We start from the raw sequence: 15,620 nt of genomic DNA, 5'->3' as shown, positions 1-15,620 counted from the left end.
CATTGTCTTTTGTATACTTGTAATTTTTGCCGCCAGTCTTGGCCAGGACTCCCTGGAAGAAGAGTTACTGTAACTCAATGGGACCCTTCCTGGTTAAATAAACATTAAATAAAATAAATGAAAATAAATGGCATCCTCTACTGCGGAGCTGTAACAGTAGCTACCTCAGTGATGCTGGGTGAGTAGATGTACGCTTCCTTCTACGTGGTGATACGGTTGGTGGATGTAGTTCGGAAGAAAGAAAATAGTTCCTACATGAAACTGCTCACAACAAGCTCTGCGGATAATCTTGATTAACTGGGTCATGATGTCTGGAAAGAGACATTGCTATTGAGTTTTTAAATGTATTTTTTGCCACTTTGAGCACCACACACTGAGTGCCATCTATTCCATGATACTCAAGACGAGGCTGATATCTCCAACACTCGTCACCTCACACCAAAACAGTCTAGATTGTTAAAATATGTTTTTTTGGATTCTGGGGTGAATTGTGCCTTTATGAGAAGTCACCTCTCTGTCAGAGTAAATCGTGTTTTTCAACCTGACACTAAGTCATTAAGAAGATTGCCTTCCCCCTCCAGGGTGTGTATGTTCAATATTCCTCCTGTAACAGATTGAGTGAGTGCCTGAAATGTTTGGGTTCCCTCTGATAGGAATCAAAAGACTTGCTTTGATGCTACTAATTAGGGCATGGCATTAGTTCGTGGACTTAAATGTCATAAGACAAACATAGAGTAAGTATACACTCTACAGGATCTGATCAAAACATTAGGTCTAAAGCAAAGAGGTGGTGTACGAGTACATCCTCCTGGTTTAATGCACAACCTGTGTGATAACAGTCAGAAACCTGTCAATGTAATTCTCACATGATCATCACATAGGGTCTACTGTTTGTCTACAGCGAACGGACAGTTCATACCATTCAATCATCCCTCGGACCACAAGCTCACGACATGATTCTTCTATCTAGTTGTGAGTTTGAGTACATAACCTGACAGATCCTCAGGCATATCAAGCCAACGCTTCATCTTAAGATAGGTTTCAAAGTCTCAACCCACAGCAGTCATTATTGTCTCAATGCAAATGTCAGATGCAAAAGTGTACAGTGGTAGAGATTAACTCAACGGAGCGCAAACTTATTAATGACATTTACTGACCTTTGCCAACAAACAGGAGCTGCCACATATACCCTGTACTAAGTCTGTGCCCTCTTCTTCTCATAGCTTTGACTTTTCCCAAATGATCCCACCTACTGAGTGTCTCTAGAGCCGCTTCAGATGCTAAATATGATCAATTTATCAACTCAATGTGGGAAAAAATGTGAGGTGTGCAAAAACACTTGAAGGGGTCCTTAAAGTCCAGCTGGCAGCAGATCTTATTCCTTTTTTTTTTCTTTTTACCAATATCGGCTGAGTTTACAAATCTCATTGCACAGCAGAGTAATCACTGAATCAATGATATTGATCAGCAACTGTAAACTCTCTGATGGTATTATATCTTGTGATGTATGGCAGGGAAATTGTCTAACCCTAAGACCTTTTGTCCTTACCTTATCTGTTTTTGTACACTTTGTAATTTTGTTTTGAAAATGGAGATATAAATAGAGACACAGACTTTGTGATAGTTTTGTGTCTCTTTGAGGTCATTTCTGTCTTTTTTTGGTTTGTTTTGTGTCTCTGTAGCCAGTTTGTGTGTCTTTGTGGTTGTTTTGTAATTTTGTGTCTCTCTGAGGTCATTTAGTGTCCCATTGAGGTCATTTTGTGTCTCTTTGAGGTCATGTTATGTCTCTTTGAGGTCATTTTGTGTCTCTTTGAGGTCATTTAGTGTCTCTTTGAGGTCATTTTGTGTCTCTTTGAGGTCATGTTATGTCTCTTTGAGGTCATTTTGTGTCTCTTTGAAGTCATTTAGTGTCCCATTGAGGTCATTTTGTGTCTCTTTGAGGTCATTTTGTGTCCCATTGAGGTCATTTTGTGTCTCTTTGTGGTCATTTTGTGTTGCTTTGAGGTCATTGTGTGTCTTGTTGAGGTCATCTTGTGTCTCTTTGAGGTCATTGTGTGTCTTGTTGAGGTCATTTTGTGTCTCTTTGAGGTCATTTTGTGTCTCTTTTAGTTAATTTCGTGTCTCTTCAAGGTAATTTTGTCTCTTTTAGCTAATTTTGTGTCTCTTTGAGGTCATTTTGTGTCTCTCTGAGGTCATTTTGTGTCTCTTTGTAGTCATTTTGTGTCTCTTTTAGCTAATTTTCTGTCTCTTTAATGTAATTTTGTGTCTCTTGGAGGCATTTTTGTCTCTTTGGGGTAATTTTGTGTTTCTGAGGTCATTTTGTGTCTCTCTGAGCACATTTTGTGTCCCTTTAATGTCATTTTGTGTCTTCTTTGGTCATTTCTTGTCGCACTGACATCATTTTATTTCTTGTTTGGTTATTTTGTATGTCTGTAGTCAGTCTGTGTCTCTTTTGTGGTTGTTTTGTGTCTCTCTGAGGCAATTTTGTGTCTTATTTGGTCATTTTGTGCCTAATTGAGATGATGTTTTATGTGTCTTTGAGATAATTTTGTGCCTTCTTTGGTCATTTTGTGTCTCTGTAGTCAGTCTGTGTCTCTCTTGTGTTTTTTTGTGTCTCTCCCAGGTAATTTTTTGTCTGTTTGTGGTCATTTTGTGTCTCTTCAAAAACATTTTTTGTCCTTTTTGGTTATTTTGTGTCTCTGTAGTCAGTGTGTGGGTCTTAATGGTTGTTTTGTTGCTTTCTGAAGTCATTTTGCGTCTCTGTGAGGTAATTGTATTCATTTTTTGGTCGTTTTGTGTCTTTTTGTGGTAATGTTGTGTCCCTCTGAGATAATTTTTATGTCTCTTTAAGGTATTTTGTGTCTCTGTGAGAAAATCTTGTCTGTCTTTAAGGTCATTTTCTGTCTCTTTGAGGTCATTTTGGTTGTTTTGAGTGTCTGTAGTCATTTTGTGTCTCTTTGTTGTTGTTTTGAGTCTCCTCCTGGTCAGTATGTGTCAATTTGAGTGACATTTTGCAGGTGAAGGCCAAGTAGGGCCCTTACTCTTTAGGCCCCTTGGCCTGGGCCTGTGTCTCTACCCAGTTTAATTACAAATTCAGTTTGTGGAAGACAGGATACTGCGAGCCACGTACCTGATTGTATTTTAATTTGGGGTAAAAAATGTAACACACATTTAAAAAGTAGTGCTGGCTGGCTGCCTTACTGGATCTGCAGTATATCTCCAATAATTTGTAATAAGCAAGAGTGCCATATTCCTGAATGGAACCTGACATGACAACAGCACGAATCAGGGCCAGATCCAATCATACCTGTTCAACTGCGAAAAAACAACTTCACAAATATGTATTCTATTCTGCCTTCAACAAATTGGATGGAGATTTGCCATCTAGAAACCAGCTCATGAACACCAATATCCCTCCTCTCTCTGCCTGTCTGTCTGTGGATTCAGTTCTGTCTCCTATCCACTAGATGGCAGACATGCTATGTGCCACCACCACCGCTGAACGCCCCTCTCCCTCGGCTGAGCCTAATGGCATGTGGCGGCTGGTGCCTGTGAGTAATGCCACAGGAAAATGCGTTCCATAACCTATTGTTCTTATTGGAAAAGAGGAGGAAGAGAGGAGAGGGACACAAACAAAACAAACAAGAAGAAAAAAAAAGAAGAGAAGATAGAGAGAGGAAGAGCAAACGAGTGACACCAGGCGAGCGCTGTGGGTGAGGCTTGTGCGGTCCAATCTTCTGACAGGAGGGTGGGGAGGGTTACTGGGAGATACAGAGGCAGAAAATGGTCTGCTGATGTAGTTGGTGTATTTAACACTTGTGCAGACACACAGCGACACAAACAGAACACATGCTCAGCTCAGAGATGCAGAGAGCTCTTTCTATGCATGAAAATGTATCATTTCTACTGCTTTAGTGCACAAATGTATTTGCAGTATGGTGGATCCTGAGAGCTGACTGACTGAATGTGCACTTTCATTGAGCTACATGCTGCTGCATCTGTTCCTACTAATGAAACTGTTACACTTGGCTCAATGCACAAATCAATGCCCAGGTTAAGACAATCTTTAATGAGCACAGGAGCGACTCTGAAAAATGCTCAAACACTAATTTTTCTCATTTATGTTACTTTTGAATTTAAGCAAAACTTAAGATGCTGAGCAACACAAAACCGCCTGCCTAATTTTCCCAAATAAAAGGGAAGTCTCCTGTGAAGCTAATGGGTTGCAATTAGCCCGAGTTAATGACAGAGAGCCACAAACATATTTTACAAATATTGGAGACAAATAACCTTAAAAAGTACAAATGAACATAAAACTGCACGGAGTGAATAAAAGCAGCTTTTGTGGTAATTAGATTCACGCTGATGAATTCCTCCCAGCACACTGTACTGGACCGGGGCGAGCGGATCAATCAGCATGAAGGCTGCATATAACATCTCTGACTGCAGTCGCACACACAGCAGGACTGAGTGTGTTTTCGAGGGTGTACAGTACACAGTGTGACGACGCAGCGTGGGATCTGTGCAATGCCTGCAAGAACACTGTGTGAAAACTAGCAGAAATGTATAGATCATCCTCATTTAAAGTTTGCAAAGTCAGAGAGTCTGCTGACGTCTAAAGCCGAATATATGTGATTATATCCAAAGCTAGGGATGTGTTTTAGTTACTTTTGCTTTAGATAGCCTGACACCATTAACCAACAACTTACTGGTTACTTTTTTAGAAAAAAAAAAAATATATATATATATATATGTATATATATATATATATATATATATATGTAAATGACAGGATACAAGAGGCCTTTCCTCTTAGTGCTCCTTTCACTCCATTTCAAATGTTACCCATTTAAAGAAGGTGAAATTTTAATGTGTTGTGATGTATTTTGTCTTTAATTTTCTGTTAATTTAACTGGTTAGCTAACATTAGCCTTGACTGCTCTCCACTTCATACCACCTGGGTCCAGTGGGAGCTAGCTAGCGGTGCCACTCATTTGCAATCACCATCGGCACTGCCACCTTGACGGCTCTGCTGTGGAAACATAGCGGCCAACCTCCAGACTCACCCCAGGTCACCCTAGTGGGTAAGCGGTTTCATTTTGAGCCACAGAACCCCTTTAGCATCGTTAACTAACATATGTTAGCACCACTAGCCGTGCTGAAACTGCTAACAGTACTAGCAGAGCTAACAGTGAATGCTAATGGAGGTTTGCAGCTCAAACTGAGCCGCTTACTCACCAGGGTGACCTGGGGGAAGACTGAGGGGTGGGCACAATGTTTCAACAGCAAGGTGTTAGGTCAGTTTGGTGTTACTAGCGGTAATCACCGAAGCCTGAAGGGCGCAGCTAGGCAGCTCCCACCAGGCCTGGTAGGTGCAAAGTGCAGTAAACTGAAGAGTAGCAAAATTAACCTATTGAATTCAGTCAAATAATTGTAAAACTCATGTTTGTCAAGTGTAAATTTGGCTCATTTTCATTAGTTAATACTTGTGGAGATGTCCACATATAGTATTATTTATATTATCTATTGTAGAAGTAGACAACTTTTCAACTAGCTTGCGCGCTAGCTAGCTAATGCTGCCTGCTTCTCAACAACTCCGTGATCGTAACAGAATATAGTAACTTTCACCACAGCCCATTTTAGAGCGGCCACCACAAGAAAACATACTTTTTGTTAATGTAATATATTATGTGTTTAGAGTGGTCCCCATTTGCCACCAGGTTTGATCCTGGGAAAATGAAGGCCCGCTAACGTTAGCACGGGACCTACGTTAGCTACATTAGTTATCACTGGCAGCCAGAAACAAACATCTATGATCTATTGTCTGTTTGATAAGCTAAACAAAGGATAAGTTTTTTTGTGGTGGCCTTTCTAAAATGAAAAATGGTGAAAGGTATTATGTTGTGTTATGATCAAGGAGTTGTTCATAAGTGGATAGCATTAGCTAGCTAGCTGAACAGCTATCTACTTCTACATTGAGTTACATTACTTTCAGACATCTTCACAATGATTAACCATCATCCTAAAACACAAATACACGCAGCCATCACCCTGATACACACCCACACATATAACATGTCAGCACTGCGGAGAAGACAGAGAGAGGGGTACTCGTTTATCAATGCCACACCTAATCATGTAAAATACCCCCTACCTTCTCAAAATCTACCTCATGCATCCCCCCTGTGCCTCACTTACACATCCTACTCTCCCTTTACTTTCCTTTTTTACTCCCTAATGTCAGATAAGATGAAAAACGAAACACTTTTGTTAGCTAAAGTAAAAAAATAAAAAAAATAACAGAGGGTGTGGGCGGGGGGTTCGGCTGGTGGTATGACTCATGTGCGAGGCTTGATTTCTAGATCGTTATATCCTCCCGAGAAGCTTCTGAATACAACTCGTACAGCAGAGGGAGAGGCAGGAAGCCGTCTCGCTGGAATTTACTTCCCCTCATCTCTCCACTGCTGGCTGAATAGGGGTTCCCCATTAAAGTGCTTGTGACCTTTGGAAAAGAGGGGCAGGGGTTTGATTGGGCTTTTTTGTCAAATTGGGCACGCAACGAGCACAGGCACAGCGAGGGCCCATTTACTGGCTGCAGCCACTGAGGCAGAGAGCTGTGGTGCCCACACTGCTTGTGCTATGAGTAGTCAGCTGCAGCACTGGGCTATTTATTTTTTAGCATTCTTTGGACAGATACTGTACATGATAAATAACTCACTGCTGCATACGCTTGTAGTTAAAGCTTTAACTCGTGACTTCTCAGGCATTCAAGATATAGAGGGATGCATCCGTGGCTGTGCTTCTGTGGTGGCTGACATAAATAATGTTTATGCTGTTCCTCTGGTATTTCAGCTTTAAAGGTGCTATGAGTAGCATTTCAAAGTAGCAATGATATCTGACCTGTTTGGTTTGTCTGCTGGGCAGCCGGTGGGTTTATCAGAGATTTAGTTTAGAGATTTTGTAGCTGAAAACAGCTCCCTACTGCTGGAAAAAGCAGTGAACCAAAACAGTGAAGCTGTTTTGGTTCACCAAAACAACTGGCTGAAAGACGCTAAAATGCTCCGTGGAGTTGACATGTCAGGTGATAATTCTCTATGGGCTCTGTTTTTTGATCCATTGCTGAAATAAAAACATTGAGTAGTGCATCAGATTACATTAAAAACACATCATACTAGAACTCATCTTGCAATTGGATTACTCCAGCCAATAAAGCCACATGTGACTTAAAACTTATGTAGGCCAAGTTGTGAGGCCAATAGCTCCTTCCCTACTTCCTGTCCCCCTACTCTCAGCCCCCTCACTCAGACTGCACCTGTCTTCGAACTATGCTTTCATTCTGATTTCAACTACACACCTTTAAAGTTTTGTGACTGCATCTTGCACAGTTGTAACACAACTGCGTCAACAAAATCTGTCCACAGACAGACAGAAAGACATGACTGAACACCTGGCAAAATACTAAAAACAGCTTCTGTGGTTGAGTCACAAGGTCAAAACAATAAGAGCTGTCGTGATGTTGTCTTGGCTGGAACCAAACACTAGGGGCCCTATTTAAACCATCAACTCTGCATAGTGTAAAGTGCATGCTATATGAACATTTAGGGTGTGTCCATCTCCACTTTTGCTCATTAAACAGCGCATAATCTGGGTGCAAAGTAAGGTGCAAGGGGCAAAGAGACTGTGGTTCCCAACTGGTGGGTTATGGTCCAAAAGAGGGTCACAGGTCCATTCTGCACTTAGTTTTGAAGTACAGTGAATTTCTGGCACAAAGCTTTTCTTTTGAAGTGCCGTTCCCTGCTGTAGAGTAATTGACTAACAGACTGCTTGACAGAGACATCAAACTAGTTGATGACTTGGCCAACTGAAGTATAACGCTGAATGTATTAAACTGACCGAATGACGAAGGAGAAATTTGTCCCCTATGGCTAGACCAGTTGGAGTCCATTATCTTAATTAACTATAGGTGTGCTGTGGGTGTAACATGGATTAAACCAATCAGAGTGCTATATCCCATTCCTTTAAAAAGCCAGGTGCACCCACACCTGGCACACTGCTATTTACGTTCCAGATTCTGCAAATTGGAAAGATGGGCGGTTTCTGCTCAAAGTAATGCAGTAAGAGCAGTGATGTCACTACAGCAAATATTGTCGGAATTCTAAGCAGAGGAGCCTAAAACTATAGTTAGGAACTTGACAGAGGAAACAAAACTAAACATCCAGCTCTTGAAATGATCAATGAAATTAACACATCTCTCTTAATGGAGAGTCAGATAGCAGCTCTGCTCTGATCTTTGCTACGTTCACATTTTAGACATTTTAGTTACAAACGAACTCTGGTGCGGTTTGTTTGTGGTGACAACGTGTTCCGACCTCGATCTGAACCAACTGCAGTCACATGACACATTGTTTGGGTTAAACATGAGCATGTTACAGTCCTGGAGGATTATTAATGTGCACCTCCTCCTGTACTGCCTTAATATGCACATTCAGCACATCCAACACATCAAAACATTGTTTTCTAGTTGGAGCTGCGTCTCGTTTTCAAGTCCCTAATTCAGACCAAAGCAAGACAACTCTAGGTCTGAAAGCACCCTAAGTGTGTTTCAAACAACATACAAAAATTAAAAATACAAAACCAAACACATGGTATCAGCTCACAGAATCAAAGCCGAACAGGAGGAAATGCATCCAGATAACGAAGCAATTACAAACTCCGATTGAATTGGCCTCTAAAACTTCACTACATTTTTAAATGCTCTAATTGGGATCAGCCTATCTTACTGCAAATCTGTCTGTGAGTGGTTCCAAGCTGAAGGGGCAGAGAACATAAAGGCCTGTTAGATCATTTCAGTGCGAACCTCAGGGACGGACAGTCAGACGGTGTCATTTCAATGCAAACAGCAGTTACTAGTTTTGAGTGAAATATACCCACAAAGCTACCAGTGCTCTTTACCGCAGCTGACATATCCATGTGTTAAAACGCTACAGATAGTACCTAAAATGCACTTTGTCAAACCACTGGATTTATTGTCTCTCACTCTCTCTGAGTGCTTTAGATATTTCTAAATGGCTTTCTCCATTTATATGTGCATAATCTTTTGTCAAAGACTGTTCTTTTCTGATGTTATCCTTCAATCACAAGACCTGTCATCCTGAAATCCACTTAAAGCAGCTTCTTGTCAAAGGAAATCAGACAAAACGACATATGGAAAAGTAATCAACACTCACCCACCGTGCATCCATCTGCCCTCTCTTCTTTTGTACCACTCTTTTAATGCCCTATCTCACTGTCTCTCTATCTTTTTCTTTGTGTTGTTACTTTGCAGCCGTGGGAGTGCGAAACAGCCTGAGCCAGATGTGGGATTCTGTCCTCACATCTGCGTGGAGATAAATGCACACCGCACCATCACTGTCTTAGTTACGTGATAGATATCGAACCAGACAGTCACACATTTTCACATGCAGATACATGCGGCTGCCTGGAAACACACTCCTGTAAATCTGTATGTTCATATATGTGTCAAACATGCAGCCGTGTTTATCTCCACCCTCCGTGTCACTCCATGACACGAGCGCGATGATTTGTAGAGGAAAAGCGGCGCGTCCTGGTTTGTTTGTCAGATTCAAGTAATCATAATGGAACCATATATCAGGAACAGCGTGAAATAAGGAATATAAGGGCAGGAGAAGGAGATGGAAAGACAGAAAGAAGAAGAAGTAGTGTAAGAGAAGAGATAGATCTGCTGTGGTAATGAAGACTGCTAATAGTCTTGGCAGACTTATTGCAGCGTCCGTGTCTAACTTAAACCCCTCTGTGTTTGGGCTGCCATCAGCTGCTAACGTGTGCGGCATAGAAATTCTTCCCCTGTTGTCAAAGTGCTACCTTTAAGGAGAAACCCTTCCATGCACTTCTTGCCCCTCAGTATTTGGTATGTTCTAGTTGACTGAAAGCACAAACAAAGATGATGGATGATGACGTTGATGATGATGATAATCCACCCACCATGTTGGCAACAGAGCGAATGTTACACGGACAGGAACGACACGAAGCTCACTTTACTCTATTATCTCTACAATAATACAGTTGCAGTCTGAAACGCTTTCTGTTGCATCCACATTTGAGCTCACTCATCATGTACTGACAGCCTCTTCTACCTTTTTACTCTGCTGGCATTCATTTCCACTTCCTACCTAACTGTTTCACACCGTAACCAAAAATAACTATGAATAATTAACATTTAAATGCCACTGACATCTCATATAAAATGCAATAAGTATACATTACTGTCTATACGAATCTTAATTTTCTTCTCATTGGCTTCTCCTCCTGGATATCCAAGGTTAGCGCTCACTTAAATTTCTTTCTCTTACAGGGATTACAGGCAGGGCTTGACATTAGAGAGATTGGGGTTCGATTCCCATTCAGGGCGGGGCAACACATATCCAGTCTGGACCCTTAGAGAAGGTTCTTAACGCGGCTAGCCTACCTCAGGATGGCTGAAACCTCAAACACAAGAGTCATACCAGCTTGGATGTTGCCTGGGTCAACAAGGTCTGTGTCAGGTGTCGAGGAACCAGGGAAACCTCAAAAGAATGGGGCGACCGGAACAATACAAGCAACCCCAGCGAGAGGGACTACATGCAGAGGATGTGGGGTATACTGATGCTTCGAAACCCAACATCTAGGCTGACAGACAAACAACTCCTGGCCCATCCACAAAAGACAACTGCTATCACAGCTAGAGATTAATGAGGTACAACAAACATTTTACAGCAAGGGGGAGCCAGGACGACAGGTCAAAGTGGAGATGTCATCATCATCCCCACAGTCCAAGATTGGGTACCAAGCCCCAACAAGCCCTTATGACGAATCACCTGACATTGAAAATCATGGATGAACTGGAAATCCGGCACCCCCGTAGCAGATTACCAAGGCTACCTGACAAAGTTCCCTCTTAAAGTCTGCTAGATGATACGAATGTAGTATTACAGTACTACCAACAAGAACATAGTTTGGCAAAATGTGTAACCACACCTCGAACCAATGTTCATGAGCACAAGTTCCGCCCAGAAACTTTTAGAAATGGACGATTGCCTTGCCTGTCAGTCACACTGTTGAGTGCAAATGAAACAGCAGAGCTAGGTTCCGATCAGGTACAACAGCACCGGATAGTGTTGTTACAAGATGAGAATGGTGTATCGTCATTGCTCTGCTGATGTTTGGTATGTTAGTAGAAACGTGTCCAATATCCTTAGACGCATTCGATGATTCAATGGCATCACCCAGATGTGCCAATTACCGGGACGAGGAAAAAACTAACTGCAGCCCAACTCCTTATTCTCACTGCTTCCAAACAGCCTTCGGACACAAAAGCAGGCCTGAATAAAGCAATTACTGAAGCATCTGACATTCACACTGGCATAAAGCCAGGGTGGAACTAATTAAAACAATCCTCCTAATGGTTTATTTTTTAATATTCTATCTATTTAGCTTTTCAGCTTCATAACATAACAGACTCTTCAGTTTTACAGCCTGTTGTGACCTCTTACCTTTTGGGAAAGTGTTTTTTCAATGTAATGCAGACCTGTTTGAAATGTTTCTTATTTTTATAATGGAAAGTTGCCAGAGGGCAAAATACTCTCACAAGAAGACCTTGTGCTGTCTTTGATATTTGCACTACTGTCTGTCCACATTAAATGAAAATAAACATATCCTTATGCATCAACTTTAATCAAATAAACTGTAGCTTCCCAACAACAGAATTGTGGCTATTGAAAATGCTGACTGGCTATTAACTTTGGAGCCATAGTGGCTGTTGAGCAAACATGTGTCAAGGTACCCCAAAAGTGTCACTCAAATGAAAACGTACCAACCAGACAGTGGTTAGCATTGTCCTCTCACAGCAAGACAGTTCCTGGTTCGAACCCCAAGGTGGGGGAGCCCCAGGTACTCCAGCTTCCTCCCACAGTCCAAAGACATGCAGGTTAATTGGTGACTAACAATTGTCCGTAGGTGTGAATGTGAGTGTGAATAGTTTTCCGTCTCTATGTGTCAAAGATGACCTGTCCAGGGTGTATCCCGCCTCTTGCCCAATGTCAGCTGGGATAGGCTCCAGCCCCCCATCGAGAACTGTAGAATTAGTGTCCTTTCAGGCACAGGTAAGCAATGGACCACCTAAGTTTACTTTGAAAACACCAGGTACAGTTAAGCATTTAACATTCCTCTATGATTTGTCCTTCTTTAGCTAGCACTAGCTAACTGTTTACTAACAGTGAAAGGGTCCATAACACAGGCTATAATATTAGCATGCTAGCAATAATTAGTATTAGTATATCAATCCATGTAATCATTAGCTTTACAGCCTGCTTGACACTGGCACACTACTAAACCATATTGCTTTAACCATTTCCTTAATTCAGCCATACTTTACATGGTTTATTATAACTCTGGGTATTCATTCAAGTGACTTTAACTCACACAGAATCATACCAGCACCACAAGTACATGCACATAAATTTCTATATTAAAAGACTGTTCTGTTGTTTTTGTCTGTAACTTTGTCTAACTAATGCTTTTAATCACCAGATCAGCTCACAGTGTAACTCTGACTGTGTTTAATAAATGAAGCGTCATATCTATTTCAAATGCACACACACACACACACACACACACACACATACACACACAGGCGCATGTGTTAATCTGAAGCGACATTGACTTTAATAGCCACTTTAAATGTCTTTATTATTTTAAAGCACTTTATGAGTTGCCCCCGGCTGGAGGAGTACAGTATGAGATTCGCCTTGAATCACGGCAACAAAAGCTGCCGCAGACTCCTTTATGTCCCTCCACCTCCTCCCCATGTGCAATTTGCAGGTTGCAGGATAATTCTGGTTTATTACAGTTTAAAGTGGGCTGCCAGAGATTTAGTATGGCACTGCTGTAAAACTGGAGGAGACAGAATAAAGAGGCAATGGTCAAAATCGCAGTAACAGAGGCAGACATGTCCTGATTTTAAGTCCACAGAATGCGTCAAGCTTTAGAATTGCTGGATCCTACAATGCCCACAATGCAACTCAACAGTGTCTTTCACTAGACTCTCCCTGTCTGTTAAATGCTTTAATCCGTCAAACTCTAACACAGGCTGTCTGTATTAAAGGCTCCAGCCTGAGGACATATGGTTCGGGTCTACGTTTTACTTTGGTCAGGCGGGTCTGGGTAAGGTTCCACCCCCGTACCGTGGGTCCTGGGTCTGTTTGTCATTATGTGTAAAACCAGAGTGGATCCAAGAAGACAGGTGATCAGCACCTGTCACAAGAGAAATGCATAAGCGCTGGGGAATCAGAGGAGGATACAGTAAAATCAGAGACTTGGGCTCAGCCTTGGAGATAGAGAAAGGAGCTTGGACCACCTCTTTAAGAAGGTCTCGGTCTGGTTGTTTTGGTGCACACCTGAGTGCGATTGCTGTGTTCACACCTGCCCAAACGAACCGCACTTAGGGGGCAAACGAACTTGAGTTTGATTGAACCAAACCAAACAGGGCAGGTGTGACAGCACCCTTAGTGCATCCACCCGGGTGTCATCTTTCCTGTGACTACTGCGGAGTCATTTGTCTCGGGAGTGAATGGCGATTCTAACCTTTCCCATTAAATATAAAAGCCAGATGTTAGTGGGGTATTTGTCCAGTGGGAAAGGGGCTTTACCCTCTTTTCTGTCATGGTGCATTTGTGACGTTGAACATGACACATCAGTAAAGAATACATAAAAGTATACTCATCTACCACCGAGCTATGTACATGTCTTTTGGCGCCTGGCAATGAGAGAGGAGTATATTGATCATTGTCAGCAGATTTTTTTCTGCATAAAAAATGCACTAATTCTGGAGGAAACAGTGTATTATAGGCACTTTCAGTATGTGCAACCATACGTGTACAAACACACACGCCACCACAATCAACACTTTCACAAATGCACCACGCCTGAAGCCATTTTCCATCTCCGCACTTTGCCACATCTCTGGGGGTTATACATCGTCTTCTCCCTTTTTCTCCACAGCTGATGCGTTTTAAAGACCTACAAGTCTCCAGTCATGGATGCACCACCAATCAATGAGAAGTCTATCCACCGTGGTAAAAGAGCCACACAAGGAGAGCGGGAACAAGAGGTGCTGTCTTGGTAAACACAGGTAGTCTACCCCTGGTATGACCTTCTATCTAATCGGTATTTTGAATGCGGCTCATGTTTACCTTTAATGCATGACTAAAAAGCTGCTGAGGCAGTAAAATGCTGTCTACAGGTCATTAAAATGTGAAGACACTTCCTTATCCTGATGGTTCTTAAAAAAAAAAAAAAGGAGTTTTCATTAGAAGACTGGCACAACAAATACACGTGTCTAAACTGGAGACAGAGGAAGATTACCTCCATCGCACCACAAGCAAGTGGAGAGAAATCTCACAGACACATCCGTACACTTATCAGCTCCGAAATGACACAATGCTGGTACCAGGGGGACTTAAATATTAATTCCCAGCCTGGTGAATATAAAAATAAATCCTTTTGCTAATCGTGCCGGGAGATGCTCGACGGCGGTAAAAAGGTTTTGTGTAAATTACTAAAAGATTAGTTCCTCCTCTGGTTTATCTACAGGTCCAAACCACAGAGGTGCATTCCTCAAGCACCTAAAATTCCTCTCTAACTTCCAGACAGGAAATATAAGGATTTACCACATGTGTGTGTCCGTGTGTGTGTGTGTATGTGTGTGCGTGTGTGTGTGTGTGCGTGTGTGTGTGTGTGCTGTAAAATGTCCCAGCAGCTCCTTTGAAATCCTGCGATTGTCTCTGGTGAAACAAGATAGTGGTGGTGCTTTGAAGGTGCAAAGCTGTGACAGGATGGTATTACCTGCGTGAGATATCGCGACGCGGGAAGTTTTTGGCCAGTCGGACGTTTGTCACATGTGACGAGGAGACGCTGTTTTTTTTTCATGGGATTAGAGCGCATTAGCCAAGTTGGGTGCCAGTCAAAACACACCCAGTTGTATTTACTTATTTATTCTTAATCTTTGGCAGGAAATAAACATTTATAGCAAGAAAGAGTTTAAGCTCCTCTCTCTGTCACGTCGCTACAACCCATAAGCGCTGATTACCGGCCCATTTAGTGGACATTTCGCTTTGAACTTGGAGATGAAGAAAGTAGAGGTATGTTTTGTATCACACACTCAGCAAAATATGTTAAAGCACCGTAGCAGATTATCCCATGCTTAAAGGTTCTGTATGTAACTTTCACAAAATCCTTGTTATTAGTGACACTTTCTTTGATGCCATTTGCGAACGGCAGTGAGCATCCTGTTGCTGGTGCGGCTGGTTCTCACACTTCGTAAGCAGCAAGGGCTAACACCTGGGCATTGACCAAAACAGTGTTGTTAAATATACAAATCTGACTGACCAGTTCCATGTTGATAGAATATTGGAATATAAAATACAATCTTTAATATTCAATAGCCGTTTGCAAAATTACTTTATCAGCTACGTAGCTTTGCAGCTAGCTGGCTAAGCTTACCTTACGGTTAGCTCATTGGGTGCCCAGCTAGCTGGCTAACCTTAGTTTAGGTTACGGTGAGTTTG

The sequence above is a fragment of the Epinephelus lanceolatus genome, chromosome 22 (genome assembly GCF_041903045.1).
Source record: "Epinephelus lanceolatus isolate andai-2023 chromosome 22, ASM4190304v1, whole genome shotgun sequence".
Classification (NCBI taxonomy): Eukaryota; Metazoa; Chordata; class Actinopteri; order Perciformes; family Serranidae; genus Epinephelus; species Epinephelus lanceolatus.
The sequence above is the reverse complement of the archived record's forward strand: the minus strand, read 5'-3'. Positions refer to the sequence as shown.